The 25,164-nt window shown below is 37.5% G+C and overlaps 1 protein-coding gene across 7 annotated transcripts in view; it reads left to right on the forward strand.

The window, feature by feature from the left end:
• Nucleotides 1–4,938: 4,938 nt before the first annotated feature.
• The window catches only part of TANC2 (tetratricopeptide repeat, ankyrin repeat and coiled-coil containing 2), a 266,923-nt gene continuing 246,697 nt past the window's right edge, over nt 4,939–25,164 (forward strand). For 4 of the 7 annotated variants that reach the window (XM_081027315.1, XM_081027317.1, XM_081027318.1 and 1 more), the window contains exon 1: nt 4,939–5,473. The gene's annotated coding sequence lies outside the window, so the exon portion shown is untranslated. The remainder of the gene's footprint in view (nt 5,474–25,164) is intronic. The other 3 variants (XM_081027319.1, XM_081027322.1, XM_081027323.1) reach the window with 1 other exon arrangement.

Below are 25,164 nucleotides of genomic sequence, written 5' to 3' on the forward strand. Positions count from 1 at the left end.
AGAACTTATTGTTTTACTCATGTTGACACCTAATTCCATAATACGTTGTATTAATATTTAAATGTTTCAAACATTTTGTTTTCCAAATAGATAATGAGGTTCTAGTAGGCAAGACATCTCTCAAATTAATTAAATGTGCTCTGTGGCATTTCCCACAGTTAAATACATACCAGTAGGCACAAATACTTGTCAAGCAAGTATTATAAATGTATTATAAATGTCAGTGTAAAAACATATGGAGTGTTGCTTATATACATTGTACAAGAATTTTTTACTTATCAAAAACAGAGATTTACTAGAAATTTCTTTTAAGTAGTAGCTCCTCTATGTAGAAATACTGTGAAGTATTTGTCTAGAAATTATTAAATAGTCATCAAAAGGCTGAAGTGGGAGTTGGTGGGGAATTGTTGAAGCTATCGAATTAGAAGTCATCAATTAAAGAAAAAAAGAAATGAGAGTATGAAAACCAATCAATGAAAAATTTCCTTACACCAATTTTTCAGGAACATTTGCATTATGAAACATGTTCACATTTTTAACAAGATGTATTCTGTATTCTCATTTACATTTTATGTAGTATTATCCTGAGGGTAACTGATAGAGGATAAAGTTTATGTTTGGGTTCAGATTGTGGCTCTGCCTGCCATTTAGTGTGATCTTGAGCTGGTCATTTAACCTCTCAGAGCCTCTTCCCCTCCATCTAGAAAATTGAGAGAATAATACTTACCTGATAGGATGTTTGAGAATTAAATGAGGTAGTATATATAAGGCATTTAGTAAAGTATTTAAAGCCAGTAGGCAATCAATCAATGGGAGATGTTACTGCTCTTTATTCAATAGGGAGAGAGTTGAGGGAAAATGTAGAGAAAGGTGGGGCTGATGGTTTACTTAAGAGACTTAGAGTTGCCAGGCGAAGACATATAGAGGTGAGTGCTTGTTCAGAGTTGATAGACTAAGAAATGGTAATTTGATCACTTCTCAGCCTTTTGGCTAAGATTAAGTGTAGAAATGCTACTTTGTAGAGAAATGCTTTTATATTTTTGGGGTAGATACCCAGGAGAGCGATTGCTGGGTCATATGGTAATTCTATTCGTAATTTCTTGAGGAACCTCCACACTGCCTTCCATAGAGGCTGCACCAGTCTGCATTCCCACCAACAGTGTATGAGAGTTCCTTTTTCTCCACAGCCTCTCCAACACTTGTTACTATTTGTTTTGTTGATGAAAGCCATTCTGACTGGGGTGAGGTGATATCTCATTGTGGTTTTCATTTGCATTTCTCTGATGATTAGCGATGTTGAGCATTTTTTCATATGTCTATTTGCCATTTGTATATCCTCTTTGGAGAAATGTCTCTTTAGGTCCTCTGTCCATTTTTCAATTGGGTTGTTTGTTTTTTTGTTGTTGAGTTTCATGAGTTCCTTGTATATTTTGGATATTAGCCCCTTATCAGAGGAACTGTTTGCGAAAATCTTCTCCCATTCAGTTGGTTGCCTCATTATTTTGTCAATAGTTTCTTTTGCTGTGCAGAAGCTTTTCAGTTTCGCAGCTTTGTTTACGGTGGCCAAGACATGGAAACAACCAAAATGTCCTTCGATAGATGAATGGATAAAGAAGTTGTGGTACATATACACAATGGAATACTATTCGGCGTTAAGGAAAGATGATATAGGAGCATTTGTGACAACATGGATGGATCTCGAGAGAATAATGCTAAGTGAAATAAGTCAGCCAGAAAAAGCAGAGAACCCTATGATTTCACTGATATGTGGTATATAAACCAAAAAGAACAAGACAAACAAATGAGAAACAAAAACTCATAGACACAGACAATAATTTAGTGGTTACCAGAGGGTAAGGGGGTGGGGGGAGGGTGATGAGGGTAAGGGGGATCAAATATATGGTGATGGAAGGAGAACTGACTCTGAGTGGTGAACACACAATGGGATTTATAGACGATGTAATACAGAATTGTACACCTGAAATCTATGTAAATTTACTAACAATTGTCACCCCAATAAAATTAATTAAAAAAAAAAAAAGAAATGCTACTTTGAATAATATAGATGGCACTGAAAAGTGGGGAAGTATAGGGTAATGTTGCACTACTTTATGGACAATTATTGCAGGTTTTTCTTACATAGCATACGTTATGTTTCCAAGTTTAAGTTATAGACTAAATCATCATCTTGCTTAGAATGGATGTTTAGTAGGTAAAAAAATTAGCATTCTCAGGATTTCAGGTATTAGTGACAGAAAAGGAAATCAGGGAAAGGAGTTGAGAACAGAAGTGATTTTCTCTACTGTGTTGCTCTCCATCCCTACTGTAACCCTACCTTTACCTCTGTCAGGGACAGAGTGTTTCCCCCACAAAGTCAAAATGTGGCAGCAAATTGCAAGGCTTAACAGCAGAACTTCATGGAAGAAAATTGGCTGAATATAATCAAGCTAGATGATGAAAACAGTAAAGCAGTGAGTTCATTCCGGTGGGCACTGGCACTGCCCAGTGTGAACATGGGATTTGGGAAAGGTCAGCCAAAAGAAACGGAGACTGATCTCTAGAAGTATGATGAGGATAGTGAGTCAGAACAAGAGACCCTGTGGGTCACAGCTATTAGAGCTTACTGTGGGGAAATCCAATAAAGAGCTCTGCTGCTAAAATTGAACAATTACGGTGTTTTTCTAATTTCTAGGAAAAATGGATTTAAAGGTTTTCATTTTGTGAATTTTTATTAAACTTTTGGGACTTTCTACCTTGTGAAAAGTTGCAAACAAATCTTAAAGGAAAAATACAGACCTTGTTTCTAAAAAATACATAGTTTTTAAAATATATGGTGATCTGCACAAACATAATATAGCCAGATTTAATGCTGGCAAAATTGTATCAAGTCCATATGGCAGAATTAAATCTATCAATATTTCATGGTTTTCCAGAATGAGCATCATAATTTCTGAGTGCTGCCACCTGAACGAGTTTGACAATCAACACATTACACCCCTGACTGCCTTTTGTTAATTCTTAAGGAAAGGAATGTTATTAGCCTCAGTGAAACTCTCAGGCAAAGCTCAGATACAAAGTAATCTTTAAAATAAACAAAAAAGGCCAATGGAGAATTAAATAGGGTAAATTTGAGTGCAAGAAGAATAACATAATAGCTACTGTTTCTGAGCACTTATATACCAGACTCTGTGCTAAGTATTTTTCAAACATAATTTCATTTAATCTTTCTAACCATCCTGTGAGGTATCATCACCCACATTAGATAGATGAAGCAAACAAGGCTCAGAGAGTTGCTCAAGATCACATAACTGGTAAATGGTGGATAACACTGAAATTCAAACCTAGGTTTCCTGATTCCAATCATGATGACATTGTAATGCCTCTTTGTGTGATGCTCAAAAACTGAGATACAGTAAAGATACACAAATATTTTTGCACATATATTAACCTTTGTAATCAAGAACTAAGTCAAGATATTGAACATTTCCAGCAACCCAGAATACGCCCTCCTGCCCCTCTCAGTTAATTCCCCCATAAGAAATCAATACTCTGTCTCTATCACCATAGATTGATTTGAGAGTAATCTAACTTTTTGGAGTTATCACCCAAAGATTCCATATGCCACTCCTTCACTTCACCATTTTAGCTGTAGCATTCAAAGCTGCTCTAGCTCTAACTTTTCAAGCACTCACTGTAGAGACTAGCTGTTGGCTTTGTATTCCATTTCTTGTATATTCTGAAATTAATACTAATTTTTTAAGAAAACAAAGAAACTCCTGGATGAAGTAGAGTCAAAAGTCTGTTATCAAACAAACCAACCTCTTTAAGAAACCCCACAGTCACAGGTTTCCTGACTGAAGTAATTTGGTGCATGTATTTCCAATCATGGCATCTCATTAGGAAATGGTCATTAGGAAATGACCATGAAAGGTCCTCTCAGTTTATGGAAGGAAAGACTAGCCAGGCAGGGCATGTAATAGGGATTGCTTTGCATCATTTCATAGCACAGGAAAAAACTTATGTTCAGATATCTTCCACAGTTGACTTGCTGTTTTATGATGAAAGGGAAAGGAAGAGTAAAGGAGAACACGATCTAGGTAGAGGGTGGAGAAAGAAATGACCTTCAAGGAGGCTTTCATGTGGTGGCTTTCTGTGCTTTGCCCATTGGCTTTTAAAACCACTTTACTTCTTGTCCAACCAGGGAGTGACAGAAGCAGCATCACAACTTCACCTCAGGCTCTCAACTGTGGTTGGTGAATTTTCCGCAATTATTATAGATAACTGCCTCCCTTCTCTCTTTTCCCTCCCCACTACTTCTCTCCCACCCCTTGCTGGTTTTCCACTTCATTCCGATTCCCACCTTAGTCAACGGTGGCATTTTTTGAAGCAGTCTACACTCTAGAATTGCGCATAGGGAAGGAATAACTGACATTCGTAGGGTTCGATGATTCTAGGAGTGATACGTGCTTAAGGTGACCGAAGTGGGCGACATCTACCGGAACGTTCTGCCCATCAAAGCAGGAGGACAGGCCCAGAAGTGGGCGCACGTGACAGCAGCAGCACCTCGAGAGTGACATCACCTCTGGAGGCGGAGCCGACTAGGGCCTTGTCTGCTATTGAGCTTCCTCCCCTCTTCCCCACTAATTGCCTACGACCCCACCAGTAACAGCTCCCTGAGGGAACAAGAAATGCCCAGACCTCACAGAGCGGCAAAGCCAGTGCCCAACCTCCCAGCGCAGCAAAGGGTTCGGTCTGCGCTCTCTTTCCTAGTAGCTCCCCACCCCAAACTGTGGAGGGGGCGGGGGCGCGGGCGCGGGCGCGCGCGCCCCACCACGCACGCGCCCTCACGCACGCGCGCTCCCTCCGCGCTCCCGCCCCTCCCCACTCCAGTCCGGAGGGGGCGGGGCTGCGGGCGGCCTCGAAGGGTGCGACGCCCCCGGCGCGGCGGCGGCGCTAGCGAGCGGCCGGCTGGGCACGGGTTGCTGGGCGCGCTGCTCCGGCGGGGCCCGCTGGCATAGCCGCCTCAAGCGAGCCGCCCGTCGGGAGGGGGAAGCTGCGAGCCCACTGAGCGCCGGGCCCGAGGCCGCAGGCGCTGCCCTCCCGCCGCCGCCCTCTGCGCCTCCTCCGGGCGGCCCCGCCCCCGTTCCCATCCCCCTCGCGCTCACCGCCCGGCTGTACAGCGCGCGAGGCGGAGCGAGGCGCCCGCCGCCGCTGCCGCCGCCGCCGCCGCTGCTGCGCTGAGGGGCGAGATCCTGCAACCGCGCCGCCACTGACAGGAGGACCGCCGCGGCTTGTGCTCGCCGGCCTCGAGGCCCCGCCGCGCCTTTCCCGGGCGCGGACCCACCGCGGGCGTCGGAACGCAGCGAGGTGCTCTGGGAATCACGGGCGGCGCCGGCGGGCGGCGCAGTTTTCCTAGAAGACCCCGGGGACTGGAGCTTGACCCCGAGGTGCAGCGAGCCCCTCAGAGCGGCAGGTAAGACCCGGGGGAGCCGGGGAAGGAAAGGTCGCTTCAGTGACAGGGGCGTTCATCTCCAACGCCTCGGCTCCGGGGAGAGGGGCGGGAGCGAGCGGGGAGACAGCCACATGAGCGGCGAAGTGCCTCCGGTGTCCAAGGCGTGGGGAAGGTTGGCTCCAAATGTGGCACTCAAGGTGGCTTTAGGTGGGTCTGGGGTCGGTCACTTCGGGGTCACCGAAGGTGTCATGGAATTGGGTACCGACAGAGTCTCGGGATGACGGGGACCCAGGATGAGATGCGAAGCAGATTTGCTAAACGTGGCAGGGAATGTGGTGCAGAACGAGTTGCAAAATGTGCCCCCAGAATGCAGCATAAAAGTAGTTGTGAAATGTGCCAGGTAAGGCACAGGGTGGGTTGGCCTGTGTGGCATTGAAATTCATGGTGGAAATGTTATTAGGGATACTGATAATTCCCCTGGGAAAGGAGGCGTAGTGTAAGAAAGGATTAATAAGGCTCATTGGTAGGTATTTTATCACAGGAAATCGAGAGGAGCTGTGATACGCAATTTTTTTGAGATAGAGATAGTACCCACCTGCAAGGAAAAAGCAAAGTGTGTCTGGTGGTGAAAAAAATAGGGCGAAAATAATTCCAGGTTTTGACATCAGCATGTAGAGAGCACTGATACAATTGTATCCTGTCTTCTATTCCAGGTGTGGAATGTTTAAAATGTTTATCGCAGAACATAAACAGTGATAATTAACATGGAGAAGATTTGATGTTTTGGGTGTCTTTCACTCTCTGCTCCTCTCCCAGAAAAGAAAAAAAACAAACATACAACTCCCCCCCCCCCACGTCTTTACCATAATTCTAAGTTGAAGATAATTAGGCAAAGGGAAAATTTTTGATGTATCCCTTTCTTCAGTTTTACACAGGTGAAAATATCTGGAATGAGGAAAACAAAAACAATATGGTGAACAAAAGGGATAAATTTTCAGGCGTTTTTGAGGGATTGCAGCCAAAAGTAATTGCAATGGTTAATTACAGTGAATGACAGTAGTGATATTTTCTTGCACGTTCTTGGTGTTGGGGTGGCAAGAAAGCTGGAAAAACGGAATACAGTAAATGTGGCATAAAAAGCAACAATATGGATTCTGTCAGTGGAGTGCTTCTTGCATCATTTCTCAGGTAGATCATCTTCAGAATGTGAGCTCAAAAAATAAAATATTAAATATCTATCTATCTATCTTTCTATCTATCTGCTATTACCCACATGCTGCAAAACATTGTAACTTCCATTTAAGGAGAACATACGTGTTTTGAGAGGATTGTCGGAACATAGCTAGAATTTCTGAAGTAACAAAAGACAGCGAGCTCCATGAGGTTTTTAATGTAACTTATATGTATACATTCAGTTACTGTCTATATATTATGAAACAAGCAGAAATATCTGGATGTGTTCATTAGGATATGGTTAAGTATTGATAGATTTCAGTGTTGTATTAATATGCTTTAATTCTTGTAGAGAAATTGAAGTACTTGCCTGAATGTTGTTCTTACAATAAGAATAGTAAGTAATTTGCCAGAATCGGAAAATTCACAATGATTGGCTTCCTCCTAGATCCAAATTCAGCCATTGAGATATCATTTTGCTTCAAAGACAAAACTGGATTTTCCTTGGTGATTAATTTTGGGTTTTGGTCTTTTCTGTAGATATATCCCTCACCTAGCGGCTATGTTGGGGCTAAAGTGGAGAGGAGAAGGCCAGAGAGAATAAAGAGCAGTTCTGTTGGGTCTTCCTGTTTTGTTCTGACTGTAAGCCATATGTACTGCCACCCCCTACTGTCTGTAGGAAGAGGTGTTGCAGAGCCCCATTCTTTTCTTGTTATCACTGCCCCCTTGTGTAAGGGAAGAAATTGATAGTTGCACTTCAGGAAGCCACTCTCCTTAGATTGTTCTTGATAGAGTGATTATGTAGATTTATTAATTACCTATTTTTTTCAAAGTTGCAGGGCTTTTAATTTACTGTTAATCAGTCTTCAGATTTAATGTCTATTTTTTAATAGTATCTAATTTTAGTCAATAATTCAAATTGCTAAAAATATTTTCAATATTTGGGAATACGGTGCAGTACCATTACCAGAAGTAGTACTAGTAGTACTACCTCATCCTTACATAGCACCTGCTCTGTACTAGACGTGTTATACACGTTTTTAATCAGTTTCATTACTCAATGAGGTATGTACTGTTATTTCCATTTTACGGTTAAGAAACTAAAACACAGAGATGCTAAATAACTTGCCCAAGATGACTTAGCTAGCAAGTAGAAGAGCTGAGTTTCAACTCAGGAACTCTGGCTCCACATTCTGTGCTCTTCACCAGTATACTGTATTACCCTCCCAATCAAATTAGTATTAACACACATTAAAATGCAGGTTCCCATCATAAAGCAAATACTATAGATGTGTATAAACCTAAGTAAGTAGTAAGACACATAAATGTTAAGCCTACAAATACACCAAAAAATACAATGTGAATATTTCTCTTTAGGAATTTATTTTTTAAATTTATTTCTGGGATTATGAGTAGAGGAGTATCAGTACTGTTTATGTGGTTAGGGAAATATTTGGCTTTGGGGAAAACTTTAGAGGTAGAAAGTTACCTTCAAGTAGTTTGGGGTCTGTGTGTGTGTGTATGTATATGTGTATACTATCTCTTTAAAAGCGCCAGTAAATTTTTACTGCTAATTTTCTCCAGGAAAATTAAGGAGAAATTTTCTGTTTTTTTCTACCACTCAGTTTTATGACCTCTATTTTATTTTTAAAAGTAATTAACAAAAATGGATTGGATACATATGTACATTTTACTTCTTCCATCATCAATTGCTTGCTCAGATTGTCTCACACTTAAACATTGTTTCATAAGTATTCACTACATATGAAATGACATTTTAAAATGTATAAAATATAAAGAATAACAATGTTGCCAACATTTATACACATTCAACTCAGTTTAAGAAATGGAATGTCACCTCCTACACTTGTAACAATTTTCTTCTCTTGGCAAACTTTCTGCCATTCTGTGAATTACATATCTCATGTAATCAAGCATGTCCTTCATTTTTATATACATGTGTTGATAAGGGGATTCAGTGTAATCTACTGATTATGGCTAAGACATTCAGGATGTGTTTATAGCTTTAGTATATTTAATAAATTGCGAGACTCAGATCATGCTCTGTATTTATATTAGTTGATAGTTCATTTTAGCATACCTCACTTATAAAACTTAATTTGTTGTTTGCATCTTTATCATAAAGTTTTACTAACATTGTTAAACATTAAATTATTTCCCTCTTCCATCATTGATTCCTGATTGTCCTATGCTAGCTCTCTAGCTTTTCCCCTCATCCCCATAAATGTGTTTGCTTTTTGAGTGTTTTCTGAATTGACTCTGTCTACATTATTTTGAATGGAGAAGGAAGTAGGCCTAGAAAGCAATATACTAAACCAGCAGTTCCAAAAGGAGAATATTAGGGTAGTTGATATTGATTAGATATAAAGCAGAACAAGTGTACATAAAAGAAATGCATCACAATTCTCTCCTTGTCATATTTCTTCCTGTTAGAATAGAATTAAAATCGAATCTTTGAGATACACTGATTGGGCACGCTAGTTGAATTATATTGGATTGTATTTACACAGACTCACCGATGTTAGCTGAAATATTTTTACTGATGGTACCCAAATTTTATACCCACGAGCTAGAATAAGCTGTTGCAGAATGCTGTTTACTTTTTTAGTACTAGTTTGGCCGAAGTAACAAATATTGTGAAATAGCTTGGAAGCTAGTTTAATGATTTTATTTGGACTTTTTTCTTTTCTTTCTCTGAATGAATTGAAATGGCATTGTCATACCTGCTGAGTGCTGGTAGTCATCAATTTCTATTGAGTATACTGTATAAGTAAATAGTCTTTGTTATAATGCCATGCAAACTATTACTTGGTCTATTTGAATAGCATCTTTTGTAGTAATTTATATTAGAGGAAGATTGTTAAGGAGATGTGTGTGGTGACAGAGAGTGCATATCCTTGATGAGTCTCTTTAAAAATTTGTGGAGAAAAATAGGTTAAAAGGGAGAGATTAAAGACTTACAGCTATATTTTCCCACCCAATGGTCCTTTTTCTTTCCTGTAGAGGATATTTTCCTCTTAAAGTGTTTCAGATTCAAGGTAATATTAGATGAAGGACAAGAGATTTGGGGCCTGAGTTTTAGAAGGCTAGAGTGGGTTGAGGATGCAATAAGTAAAAAAAGTTTCTAGTAGGGATCTTTATTCCAGAAAGTTCTAAGTAAGTAATTATGATATTATAATTATTTATGTAAACAAATATATTAATTCAGTTTATTTTATTTTTAAAAATCTTTATAAATCGTTTGAAAGCTGTGTTTGTGGATGTTATAGGTATCAACTAGTTGCTTTTTTATGGGCCACATCACAAAAATAGGTTATGATCAGCTTCTGTTAGTCCTTGAATAGTGGAAGGTCAGTTTAACAATAGTTGAAGATAAGTTTAAGAGACAAAATAAGTTGGTGTCAGTCTTAATCATGCCCTTTCTTTACCCTTTTCTCCTCCGTAATATCAGTTTCTGCCTTTATTCAGGATGGCGTATCCTACCTCTCAAACTCCTTTTTAAAAAAATCAGAACCTGAGAGATTTTGATCAGTCATTTAAACTGAGTAGTTGCATTATAGTAAATAATCTCGTTGGTGTGTTTTTTAATAATCTAATTGACCAGTAGACATCTTTACTGTTTATGTCAAATTTAGTACCTTTCTTTCATAGGTACTGTTGACATTAAACAGATAGAGAGGGTTTATTCAGGGAACAACAAAGACTTGTAACTGGGTATACATGGTCTAATGGCCTCCCACAAACAAGTCCAGAGAAACAAAGGGGAGGACCGCTCTTTTATGGACTGGGGGGTGCTCTTGTAAACAAAGAGTATTGGAGGAAAATTGGATGTACAGTGACTTCATTGGCTCAGTTATGATAGTCTCCCATTGGCTGAACTGTTACTGGGTAAGGAGGAATCTTTTCTTTATGCTGCCGAGGTATTAAATTAATGAAGATACGAGGTACAAGTATGTCTCTTCCTGTTGGCATCATTAATGTGTGTTGAGTGACTCCAGCGTGAGAGTTCTCCCTTCCAGACCCCATTTTAAATGAGGATTCTGTTTATTAATTAATTTTCACAGAGCTTTGCTGCCAGAGTGATCTTTCTAACATGGTCATCTGATCTTGTCACTTTTTTCTTCAGAATCTTGCTGTGGTTCCTCATCACTTAATGGGTAAAATGGAAACTTGAGCAAACCACGTAAGGTCCTTCATGATCTGATCCTTGCCTTGTGTTTAGACTCATTGCCCGCCGTTCTTCAAAGTTATGTTTCAGCAATACTAAACTACTTGTGGTTCTTTCTATATGTAATACTCTTACCTTTCCATACCTTTATACAGGCAATTCTCTCTGCATGGATTGCTCCTCTCCCCTATTTTGTTCTTTTGGGCAGACTGCTCCTCAGCCTTCAGCCTTCATGTCTTGGCACAAGTAGTGACATTATTTTTTATTGGGGAACAGTGTGTTTTTCCGGCACCCATCAGTCATTGTCCTTCAATCTAGTTGTGGAGGGCAGAGCTCTCTGGCCCATGTGGGAACTGAACTGGCAGCCCTGTTGTTCAGAGCTCGTGCTCTAACCAACTGAGCCATCCGGCCGCCCACAAGTAATAACTTTTTTTTTTTTTTGGTCATTGAAAACCTTTATCTCTCTCTTTTAGTTAATTTTTAAAAAATTTATTGGGGTGACAACTGTTAGTAAAATTACATAGATTTCTGTATTACATCATCTATAAATCCCATTGTGTGTCACCACCCAGAGTCAGTTCTCCTTCCATCACCATATGTTTGATCCCCCTTACCCTCATCTCCCACCCCCCATGCCCCCTTACCCTCTGAAGTAATAACTTTTAAGTAAAGAAGGTTTTGCCTGCTTTTCTGGGTGGGCTTGGGCATGCCATTTTCTATCTATTCTCCCATTGCACCTGTTAAATATAAGCATTATAGTAGTTGTCAGATCATATTTTAATTATTTACATGTCTTATCACGAGTCTGTGAGATTGAAAGCAGTCATTACGGCTTTTCATCTTTTATTTTCAGCATTAGTGTAGTTAGTACATAGTAGGTGTTCATTGTCTACTTATTCAGTAAAGATTGTTGACAGTTATGTGAGTTATGCCTTTGAAACCTCATCTGCTGTTGAGGAAATAGAGAGCATTCTAGGCATCAGGAGGTATGTGTAGAGAAATATATGTACATGCACACACCATATAGAATAATATTCAGAGTAACTCCTAGACCATAATTAAAACTAACTCTAAAGATAAACTAGATTTTGTTATTTTTTTGTATTTACTAGGGTGAAGGGAGAACGATTAGAAGGTTTTCTGTGTGAACTTTAGCTGAATTATTTTCATTGTATGTTACAGGGGTTGGCAAAATCCAGCCTATGGGCTAGATGCAGCCCAGCATGTTTTTGTATGGTCTGCAAGCTAAGAATGGTTTTTACATTTCTAAACGGTTGAAAAATATCAAAAGAAGAATAATGCTTTGTGACATGTGAAAATTATAGGAAATTCAAATTTCAGTGGCCATAAAGAAAGTTTTATTGGAATATAGCCATGCTTATTCATTTACCTATCGGTTATGGCTGTTTTCTGGGTACAATAGCAGAGTTGGGTGGTTGCAATAGAGACCATATGGCCAGAAAAGCCTAAATATGTATTTACTGTCTAGCCCTTTACAGATAAATTTTACCATTTCTTGGTCTGTTATATAGTCTGTTCTCATTAAAGGTTCATTAAATGTCATGAATTGGAGACCGACCAAGTGTGTCTGGTGAAGGCCTCTGCAGGGCATAATTGCTTCTGTTTACTGAGAAAAGCTTGGCCACTTTAGCTTACTAGCTATTTATCTGACAGAGGGCCCCTGTTGTACCTCCTTACGACACCCATATTATGTCTTAACTCTGAAGAAGTGTCTGACAAAGTGTATTATTCAATCTTATTCCGTTTTCTTGGAAGAGGTATCCCAAGGAGAGAGGTTTGGAGCATAGCATACAAGAGAACATTTTTCTTTGTTTGCTCAGGTCTCAGTCTCTCATACATATTTTGCATTCAAAAGATCATTGTTATATGAAAAAAGCTCAGTTTTTGTATATTAGTTTGTTATACAGACACATTATTTTTAAGGAATATGAATTGTTAGATTAGTTATGTTGGAAAAATTGGATTTTTATGCAGTGTATTAATATTAAATCATTCACTTAAATGTTGACTACCTACTATGTGTAAGTTACACTTACTGCTGTAGCTTTTCAGTTGAAGGTGGACATTTCATATACTTTCTTAAACAAAAGCTTGAAATTTTAATTTAGAATTTTGTGTCCTAGATACTCATGCTATTTCTGGGACAAATATAGTTAAAAATAATATATTAAAGTTTGTCCCTGAAGTTTCACTAGCCTATGTTGATAAGTTTTTTGTTTTCTTTAGGTGGCAAAGATATTATGAAAAGGAAAACTGATTTATATGTTCCTTATTGTAAAAGCAAGTATTACAGACATAAAATTCACAAAGTATATAAACAATAAAAATGGAAAACTTTTATTCAAACAGATATGTTTCAGCCAAGTAGCCATGCTTATTTCCTTGATAATACCATGCTTGCATTATCATGTCTGATTATATCAGATGACATATCTGATTATAGAAATTGACAACATGAACAAATATGGCACCAGCTTTTTATTGTCATGGAAACCCCCTTTCCTTACCTATGGATTCCAGCCTTATAAGTAGAATAGTTAGTTATTAAACTTGGAAATGGAAGTGAGTATGTAGATATTGTGATTTAATCATTTTAGGCATGGGGACTCTGCCTCAGATCTTAGTAAATTCCCTCTTTCTAAATGAAAGAAGTCTTTTCTTAGCCCTTTGTTCCTAATCTTGTGTTGTGGGGTCCCACAATTTCTAGCTCTAGTTGCTGAAATTTGATAAGCCAGAACTAGTCAGGCTATCGAAGCTTGATAGGTATTTGTTATTCTCTATAATTCTATTTCTATTCTAATTCCATGGAATCCTGTAGGGATTCCAGGATTGTGAATTAGGGTGAATGATGGTAATTAGCTTTAGTAGACATGTGGGATGAAGACATACAATACAGCCAAATCCTGCTTCAGCATCAGAGAATCTTAGCTCTTCCTTTTCAGGGCTTTTTGAAGAGGAAGAGAGACTTCCTTTGGAAATCGTTGTTAAGACATTCCTATATTATAGGATGACAATACTGTTCAGTTGTAAGAAGCCTTTGAAATTCTATAATCATGAGACACATTGTATGGCAGATAGTACATGAATTTGTGAGTTTTTGAATTACGAAAACAGGTTCGAATTATTGCTGTCACTTATAATAGACTAAAACCTATCTTGTAGGGTTTTAATGATGATGAAATGAAATAATGTCAGTGAAAATCCTTCAGACAGTGTTTGGTACTTAATAAGTGGTAATTTTTCTTAGGCTTTGGAAAGTGTCCTGCATTTCTTTTTTTTGATGAATAGCTCAGCTCCTCCCCATTATTTTTACTTGCTTTGTCAGTCCAGCTTTTCCTTATCTTGCCTTGCTCTCCTGTACAGCCTTGCAGGGCATTTTTTAAAAAAAAACCATGGTAATTTGGCTACTGATCAATTTCATTTGTGTCCTGAAATTTTCTTTTGTGAAGGATTTGATGAGAGCTGAGAAAAAGAGTTCTTGAAAACCATAAACTTAAAAATAGAAACTCTTAGGAGAACGATGCTGTTGGGAAGACTCCTAGAATGTATTTCTTTTTGAACTGTTTCTCTTTAAGCACTACAAACCTGACAAAAAATTAATTTTTAATCTCCTCTATAAAATAGCAAACCATAGCATTTCTTGAGATGACGAACTCTGTGACAAAAATTTTTTTTCAATCCAATCATATAGACATTTTCAACTTTTACAAACATCTCTCTTTTGTGAATAACTGGAACTTTCTGTGTGTGATAACTTTATCCCCTTGCCCTCTATGCTCCATGTTGATTGCTTTTTGTAATTTTTCTTTTCAAAAAAATTTGTGTGTAACCATCAGTCGAGGTAGAGGTAGTTGGTTTTCTTTTGTGATTTACTTAATAAAAAGGACTTGTCTATTTACAGTGTAAAATAATACACTAGAAAGAGTTTGTCCCTCTTTCTTTAGTATGATAGATAACAAGCTAACTATTCAAAATCTCATTTTTCCCCCAAGCTTCAATTATTTCTGTAACATTTTGTCCATTTATGCTAATCTATGTATGATCTATACAATTATTCATTGAATATATGTTTCTTTAAATGGACTTGACTCACTATCTCTTAGTTTTACCCTTAGTTGTCATAATATTCATGAACTGACACATTTGTGCTAGTTATAAAATAAAAATTAGTGCCTTCTGATGGCATATTGCTTTAATTCATTTGGGAAAAACCACCGTTATGTACTTTTGGCTCCAGACTGGATTTTGTATTTTTAAATAAATGAACTTTATGATTCCTCTCCATGCTTTAGATAATTTAATTCTCTTTTGTCTTTGACTAAAAATGGCTAAAGGTGGCCATTTATTAATTTGTCAACAAATATCAATTGTCATTACTTATAATAGATAACTGGTGTTTCCCCATTACTCTCACTCCCCATTTTACCTTTTAAAAAAATTTAAAAGTAATACTCTGCTTTCATCCACTAAAATAAACAAAGCAGGGGTGAATAAAGAAAAACATAATGTTTTTCTCTCCCCTCAGGTCTTTCCTTTCTCCACTTTTACTCCTTGGGTAGTCAATGTTAACCAACACTTTGAGTATTTTTCAACATCATTTTCTTAGTTCAAAATATACACACACATGCAGGCTTTTTGTAACTTGCTTTATTCGTTTAAAAATATATCTTGGCTATCTTTCCAGTTTAGTAAATGGAGCTCTAATTATTTAAAACAACTGAGAAACATTCCATAGCATACTGCACCGTAATTTATTCTGTTCTTCCCCAACTAATGGATGTTAGGATTGTTTTCATTTAGTTTGCTATTATAAAAATTAGTCATGTTTTACTCATTACTACAGAAGAAAACATTTTATATAAAATATTAACAAAATAAATCTAGCAGTGAATTTAAAAGATCAAGTACAGTTCATTCTAGGAAAGCAAGCACATTTAAGTATTAACATTATTATATTAACAAATTACAAGATGAAAGTATATGATTATCTCTTTGTTGAGGTGAATTGGGGGACTTTGTATTATATTGATAGCATAGGGAGATGCCTGCCCATGTGGACAGTAATCTAAATGTACAGATCTTTGATCCTCAAAGTTGATAGACAAAAGCTTTTTTTCTGGAGTCTTTGTGAGGGACTTTGTCAGGCCTGTACCTTGGCTTTGACCTTAGCCTCACTACAAAGCCTGGTACTTGGACAGTGGAAATAAGCATACTTCCAGAGACTGGAATAGATGATACAGGCTGGCACCTTTTAAGATGTTATAGTTGATTACATTGAGCTTAATGAGAACCTTGTTGGCCTCTGTTCAGATGCTCATTGCCTTGGAAACATTGGCCTGAGTCTTTTTGAGGTCTTTCTTACTGTGCTTGTTGGCAAAATATGCATTCCTTGGGATCTAAGTTTCTTGAAGTTATTTCTAGGACTGGTTGTATATGATATTCTTGGATTTTGCCGTATCTGTACTGCCAGCTGCAACTCTGGGAGTGGTGGAGATTGGACAAAAGAGACCAATAACTATCTTAATAGATGCCAGAAAAGCATTAGATAAAAATTTGCAGTAATTTCCTCAGAGTATATATGGTATAATTTCTGAATCCTTGCTTGAGTGAAGATGCTTTTCTTTTATATTGATTATTGAATGATATCCTGGTTGGATATAGTTCTTGATTTATAATACATTTTTCCCCATATAGTATATACACTTTATACCACTGCCTTCAAGCTTGTGTAATAGGTAAGTCTGATGCCAGTCTGATTCTCCTTTCTTTACAAGTAACTGGTTCTTTATCTTCTGCACAATCGTGCCACCCTTAATTTACCCTGAGATTATCAGATCTAATCTCATCATGCACTTTATCCCTTTTATATCATGAGATACCCAATTCTGCCAGTTCATTTCTCATTTCTTGGACTTTAATTCCTTTCTGTATAGTTCTTTATTTCCCCCCCTCTGGCCTTATTTTTATTTTCCTTATTCTTAATGTTTAATAATAGTAATAGTAAAATCATTTTGGTCATTCTGTGTCGATAGTCTCAGTTACACATTGTGCTGTTTCAAAAAGTAGTTTCAAATATTTTCTTATTTCAGGAAAGTTTTTTTAAATTGTTTTTACTCTTCGTTTTGACTTCCTGCTTTAGGGGTTCCTATTATCTGTATATTCAATCTTTTTTGTCATTAGTGTTATCACTTTCTCTCAAATTCTTTTATCTCTTTTTGAATGACAAAATTTTCTCTTTTTTACCTTTATTTTTCTTAAGGGATTATCTGTTTTTATTCACTGTTGTATTCATTTCTGGAATGATTCTTTCCTTTTTTTAAAAAATTCTTTCCTTGGTTAATGTCATCTCTCATGACTTTGTATAATTGTTACATCTGTTCTTTCATGTCTTGTGTCATTTTCTTAAGATCTTTAAGCTCATTTTGAAATAGCATGTTACAATTTTGATCTGTTATGTTGGCATGTCTTTCTGGCATGCTTTCATTGTCTGTGGGGATGTTAATCTGCTCCTTCTCGCTCTTTTCTTATAATTTTGTATGGGATTGACATTGATACTTTTCTGAGAGTCATTTTTGTTTGAAATTAGTTTAGTTTTAAAAAATCTTTTGGAATGTGGCTGGGTTCAGGAAAGCTTTTTCTAACTTCACAGAGCTTTTTCTTTTGTTGTTTTTCTGTGTTGTTAATAAATATGGCAGCTTGCTTTCTGAGACTTCTTGGCCTTATTCTCCTCCAGTAGTTTTGTCTGGACTTTCTCTTTACGACATCTCTCTTCTCTGATCCCAGTTTTCACCCTTTATGATCATGAAACCCTTCTGGCTCACTGCCAGTCATCTGCAAAACTCTTTTTTTTTATCGTTAACCTTCTTTCTCTAACTGAAACTTAGCTCTTCCCTGAAGAGTTCTTAAATGGTGGCTCCTCCTACATATTGAGTTGGTTTAAGTGTTCTCATTGCTTTCTCATAGTTGCTTCTAGATTTCTTCTGTATTCACTGCTACTCTCCTACTTCTCCAGTTGTAATTGGTGATCTCAGTATCCATACAGATGATCCTCCTGGATATTCTGGCCTCTTGACTTCTCTACTGATCTGTCTTCTAACATAGCCTTTCGCTTCTATGGCATATCCTATGTAGTGCAGCTGCAGTAACTGGGGAGCTTTGAAAACCTACAGATGCCTAGAAATCACTCCCAGAGATTCTGATTTGGTTAGTCTGAGATACGGCTTGGGATGTTTTTAAGTTTTCCAAGGTGAGTTTAATGTGCAGCTGGAATTGAGAGTCACTGCCCTAGAACTTGTTATTACCAATACCGTGTTTTCCCAAAAATAAGACCTAGCCGGACAATGAGCTCTAATGCGTCTTTTGGAGCAATAATTAATATAAGACCTGGTCTTATATAATGTAATGTAATATAATATAGTATAGTATAATACCGGGTCTTATATTAATTTTTGCTCCAAAAGACGCATTAGAGCTGATTGTCCGGCTAGGTCTTATTTTCGGGGAAACACAGTAACTATTAATACCACTTTTTATAATGTAAATTTCTGGAATTTTACTCTCCAACTACCACCTTTAGTTTTTATGTCTCACTTTTTGTATTACCCAACAATCTTAATTCTTTGATTCACTGGGACCTTTTAATTTGCCACCTTTTCACTTTTCCTCAATGCATTCATATACTCACTTACTTTTCTAGCTAGCTGAATTCCCGTAGTCCGTTATTACATTTGCTCTCCTGCATTTACCCTGACTTCCCTTGATCTTTCTCTCTTGGTTGGTCTTTCCCGGCAAAATCCAACCCTGATTAAAACCAGCTCTACCTATTTTACACCTGTATACTTGTAGCTGATTATAGCTGGAGCAGAACAACTATGTTGACTTTAAATTCTTGGCTAGTACTCAATGACTTTAAATTCACTGTTTAGTGCTGCCAAGCTGTCCTACTGTATTACTCTAGTTCTTCCACACTCCCATTTGCTTAGATGATCATATCTTTCCCTTGGATTGAAATCTTCAATATCTCCCTTTCCATCCTTTCTTTCAGCTGATGACCTTGCTTTCTCTTTTACTAAGAAAATAGAAACAATCTTCCTATCTTTACTACTTATTGTGAATTAACTGTCTTTTCCTCTGCTGAAGGCCATTCCCACCAGTTGTCCATTAGAGCTCATTCTTTCTCTCTTTCTCAAGGACATTCTTCCTGCATTTCTTCCCCGTTTCTGCTTTTCTGGGTCGTTGTCAACTGTAATTTTTTTTTTTTTTTTTATCTTAAAGAAGTCCTCTCTTGATCTTACTTTTCCTTCCAGCTACCACCCCATTTCTTTTCTTATTTATACCAATCTGCAAGACAAGTTATCTTTGTTCACCTTATCCAACTCTCTCTTTCACAGCTTTGAGATAGTAATTACATATCACAAAATTCACCCATTGTAAGAGTACAATTCAATGATTATTGATAAATTTATAGAGATGTGCAGTCATCACCACAATCCCGTTTTGCAACATTTCCATCACCCCTCCAAATTTCTTTAGCCCATTTATATTCAGTTCTTATTCCCAATCCCAGCTCTAGGCAACCACTGATCTGCTTTCCATTTCTATAAATTGGTCTTTGGACATTCATGTAAATGGAATCATACAATATGTAGTTTTGTTTTATTTTCTTAATATGCACTTTTTTGTTTCTGTCTTCATTCCTTAGCATAATATTTTTGAGGTTAATCCATGTTGAGCATGTACCAGTATTTCATGCCCTTTTATTGCTGAATAGTATTCCATTGTATGGGTACACCAAATTTTGCTTATCCGTTCACAAAATAATGGACACTTGTAGTGTTTACAGTTTGGGGCTTTTATGAATAATGCTGCTATAAACATTCATTTATAGGCCTTGATATAGGTATATGTTTTAATTTCTCTTGGATAGATTCCTAGGAGTGGAATTGCTTTGTTTGTGATCCATTTTAGTTACTTTTTATATATGGTGTGAGGTAAGAATCTAAGTTTATTTATTTATTTTTTTGCATATGAATATCCAATTGCTCCAACACCATTTATTGGAAAAATTATTCTTTCTTCCATTGACTTGTCTTGGCACAATAAAAACATCATTATCTCAATAGCTCTTACCACCTGGAACTTCTGTTAAATCCCCAAATAGTCCATAAACCCATTACTTGCTCCAAACAGGTCTATAACCTCAGGCTGGTGGAAATGCTGGCTCTCCCTGTTCACTTGCCACTGAATGGCTACTTTAACTGGAAGTGCTACAGGTTGAGTCCTGTTTGGCAGTAGCAGCAAAGATGCTGGTTTGGGTCTGCCTCACCTGGGTGGAATGCCTGCTTGTTGGGGGCTAGATTGCGGAGAATGAAAGTAACCCCAGGCAAATATGCTACAGGCTTTTATTGTTCTTATCTATTGTTAAGTAGTTTGTTTGAATAAACACTTGTTTGTTTGTTGTAGGCTTTTAATTTGTTTCCAGAATGCTGAAAAGTCAGCTCTCCATTCTTTTTTAGACCCACTCCAACCAGGCTTTCTCTCCCACCATTTCACTGAAAGTGCTTGTTATGGTCTGGTCATCAGGGGCTTTCTCATTGCTTGATCCAGTGGTCATTTCTTAGTTTCTGTCTTACTTGCCCTATCAGCACCATTGGATATCATTGATTACTCTCTCCTCCTTGAAGTCTTTGGCTTCCAACATACCAGTATCCCTTGGTGGTTCTGTGTCACTGGATGCTCCATTTTAGGAATTTCTTTCACTGATTCCACCTCATCCTCACAACCTATAGAACTTGTAGTTCCCTAAGAATTTTCTCTGCTACGGACGTTTCTTCCCTTTGTACCCTCTTAAGGGATGTCCCCTCCCTTTTTTTCTTCCTGTAACCCTCCTACCACTGAACCTGGAGATAGAGTAGATATCCTTTTTATTCTCCTTTTCAACATTCAAATAATTCTCCTTTCTTCCCTAAAATCCTCTAGCTTTGAATCTCACGTCATCAGATTTTATTTACTACAACCCCTTAGTATTGCTGTTGACTGTATCTCTGGTTTATTCTCTACAATGACTTCTGAAGTTTACTACCTTTGGAGGTGTGCCAAACTTCACACGTGAAAGACACAGCCCTGCACGAGACTAGTCTCACTGCAAACACGTCACAAGCGTGGGCATTACCAGAGTCATCCTCTCTTCTGACCAACTGATTATGAATTCAGGGGTTCCCACTACTCCCTCAGTTTTGATAATTCACTAGAACAATTCATAGAACTCAGGAAGGTGCTATACTTATGTGGACGAAAAAGAGGCCACATAAACTTGTTCTAGGGAGGCCAGCATGTAAGTAACCACATAGGATGGTCTGACCATAAAAATTCCTAACTAAAAAACGGGTCATGGCAGGTAGTGACATCCTACGCCTGTAGCTTCCTGACAAAGGTCAACCTTTACCTTAAGTGAGCCTGTCTATCGTGTTTTTGCAGCTAAGATAACATACCTTTGAAATGCCAGAGTAATCTTTTCCAGACCCATCAGGTCTCAACTGCCACACCAGAGCATGAGACCACAGAACCCCTCATTGTTATTTTGTTTCCCATATACCATCTCTATGTGCTGTAAATGTTAATTAGCTGTCCAGTCCCCAGCATGTAAAAGAAGTATGTAGAATCCTTCGTTCTAGTTGTGTTTACTACCCCTCCCCTTTCTTGTTTGGACCTTTATTTTCCATCTAATTTCTAACAGCTGTCTCAGATTTATATAGTTCATTTCATAGCATTTAGGGCTTGCACGTTGGGGTGTGGCTATGCTATAAATCCTAGTGAATAAACTTAATAAGCTATGATAATAGAATTTTCACCCATTTGCATTTTTTCTTTTTTCTACCTCATCAAGGACACCTTTCTTGATTGAAGCTAGTATTCATTCTTTGATCTACTGATAGAATTTTCATCTTAATGAATACATTATAATACCTCATTTTTAGTAACGTGTGTTAGTTGACATCCCACTGTGTCATTGCTTTACTGATGAATAATTTAACACTACTTTACTGATAAATAATTGAACACATTTTATTAAATGAGAAGTTTTGTGGAATAATTGCCTTCACTGATCTTCTGGGTGTTGGGTTCTTTTTCTAGGTGCTTTTACATACTGTCTTAGGATTGTGTTTAGCTGTATGTAACAGAAATTCACGTACAGTGGCTTAATCAAATAGGATGTTTTTTTCTTCAGATAACAGGAAATATGCATATAGGTGGCGTTTATGGCAGTTCCACAATGCCATCATGGACACAGCTTCCTATGTTTCTTCTCTGCTATCCTTGAAGGGTGGATTTTTTTTTTTTTTAAGATTTTATTGGGAAAGGGGAACAGGACTTTATTGGGGAACAGTGTGTACTTCCAGGCCTTTTTTCCAAGTCAAGTTGCTGTCCTTTCAATCTTAGTTGTGGAGGGCGCAGCCCACCATCCCTTGTGGGAGTCGAACCGGCAACCTTGTGGCTGAGAGGACGCGCTCCAACCAACTGAGCCATCCGGGAGCTCAGCGGCAGCTCAGCTCAAGGTGCCGTGTTCAATCTTAGTTGCAGGGGGCCAAGCCCACCATCCCTTGCGGGACTCGAGGAGTTGAACCAGCAACCTTGTGGTTGAGAGCCCACTGGCCCATGTGGGAATCGAACCGGCGGCCTTCAAATTAAACTAGATATACTAATGTTTAATAACCTATGGATTGTCAGAAAGCAGATCATTTCAGATTTCTTTTACTAAGTTGATTAGTATTCTGAGATTTATAATCACTACATTCCTAAATACTAATATTCTTTTAGCATCTTTGAGGTAAAAAACCTATGTCGCAAATTATAAAGTGTCACCAACCTGATATTTTGATAAATGTTTTTATTAAGAATAAATTTGTCGGGTGGGGGGTGGGTGATGAGGGCAAAGGGGATCAAATATGTGGTGATGGAAGGAGAACTGACTCTGGGTGGTGAACACACAATGGGATTGATAGACGATGTAATACAGAATTGTACACCTGAAATCTATGTAAATTTACTAACAATTGTCAGCCCAATAAATTTAATTAAAAAAGAATAAATTTGTCCTCAAATTGGCAAAATAGTTCTCATTTTGCTTTATAGTCTTTTAATTTTTTTATGTGTAAATACTGGTACTTCATGTACTTTTTTGGGTTACATTTTGTTGTTTTTGTTTGTAATCTTACTGATGCCTACTTATTAAAACGTGTTTGTGTAGCTTACTTATAAACATGTCAAAGAGCTTAACATATGTATAGGTGGAGATGCTACAACGAGTAGAAATTATTATTTATACGGGGAGAAAAGCCTAAGTTCTCTTCTTTTCTTCCTCCTTTCTTCACTGCCAGTGATCATAGTTTGGGGAAGAGGTTTGCAGTAAAGAATAGAGGGAATTTCTCCATCTCTCCCAGTGGGGGACTTTGAATAGAATAATTAAACTAAACTTATTATCCTTTCAGAAAATACTGAATTTTACATGCCAGACAATGAACTACATGTTAAAGATGTAAAGATAAATTTAAGGAAAAGCATAGCATACAGAGAGGAAGTGTTACAAGCACAAGTTTTGGAGCCGGACACATCTGAGTTCACATTCTGACTTGTGTTATTTGCTAGGTGTGTGATTTGTGGCAAGTTACTTGACCACTTGAAGCCTCAATTTTCTCCTCTGTGAAATACTTGTTTCAGGATTTTTGGGTTAAATGAATGAATGCACATAAAATGCTCGGCACAGTTTCTGTCATATAGTAAGTGTCCGATAACTATTATCTGCTACTGTGATGATGATGAAGATGTAGTAGGAAGTAAATACACATTCCAGTGGAGAGAAAGTGAGGTCTTTTGGGGGAGGGGTAGGAGAGTAAAATGTAGAAATGAGATGCAACGTTAAGGAAGATTGATATCTTCCATAGTTTTTATAGTCAGTGTAGTAAGTTGCTACTAAAAACTTTTTTTGATTCTCTTGTGATATTTTTGTGTGGTGAGAACAGTAATTTTTATTGCAAGATAAGGGACAAATATCTGAGAAACCAGATTACTTTGTTTTCAGGATGTCTTAGACTAGACCTACTTTCTTGGTCTAATTACTTTTTTGTAGATTTTCTTCAGTACTTAAGGTTTGTTCATACTACAATGAAGTTTTTCTCTGATTGTATGTTGAGAATAGCAGTGGTGTTCATGGGTAAGATGGATTTTTGAAGTTTAAATGTAGTTGATGTACAGTGAGATCATGTATTAAGGCAAAATAATAATTGCTTTGGGTTATAGCCTAAATAGGCAAATAAGGAATTTGGAGGAAAATAGGGAAGGACGAGACATTTTTTAAATTGGTATACAATCAGGACTACAGAATTAGGGCAAAAATAATAAAATGATTCTCGATGAGTATGATTTAGATTGCCGAGATTTACAAATCCAGCACTCAGAAATAGCTCTGAAGTTTCTTTCAGGAGACAAAACCAGCATGAGCTCTAGTTCTTCAGCATGCCCAGGAAGTGGGCATAGAGACAGAAGGAAGCAGGGTTAATACTCTACTTTCCTTCAGGATGGAGAAAAAGAGCCATGGCTATTGTGTAAACTTTTCCTTGAACTTTATCTCAGAGAAGCTATGAGAAATTATTTTACTTATGCGAAAGTCTACTTCTAGGAAAGTGACATTTTTAAAAAAAATAGTTTTTACCATTGCACTAATATGATTAAATCCCTGGTATAAAAAGATAATCAAATATGATAGTAATGATGATTCAAGACAGATATTGAAAAACTTAATTTATAATGCTGGTTCTAACTTAGTGAAAATTCTGGGATAAATTAAACAATGTGCTTTGTACCTTCTGAGCTATCTTCTTATCGAGCCTGGCTTCCCTTCTGTTATGTTCTTTTTCCAATGTGTGTCAGTTTCAGGAATCGAAGGCCTGTCCTGGCATTATCTTTAGATAGAATCCAAGTAAAGGTTGTATATAGCATTTTTCAAATTTTAAAGATGGTTCATATTTGGAGGATTAATCAGTTTGACTGTGTCCATATATCATGATGCAATCATTGCAAAACTAGCCTTGGAAGACAGGTATCCTGATAAGAGTATCAGAGTAGTTAATTTTCACTACAAGTAATTATCAGTATACTTATCCTTGGCATTAACTGTTTTGGTCAACAAAAGTTAAAGTGTTCTTCTAAGGGCTCCTCTGTAGATGATTGAATGAAGATGTGGTGCATATACGATGGAATGTTATTTGGCCATTAAAAAAAGAGTGAAATCTTGCCATTTGCAACAACATGGATGGACTTAGAAGGTATTATA

The sequence above is a fragment of the Rhinolophus hipposideros genome (genome assembly GCF_964194185.1).
Source record: "Rhinolophus hipposideros genome assembly, chromosome: 20".
NCBI lineage: Eukaryota > Metazoa > Chordata > Mammalia > Chiroptera > Rhinolophidae > Rhinolophus > Rhinolophus hipposideros.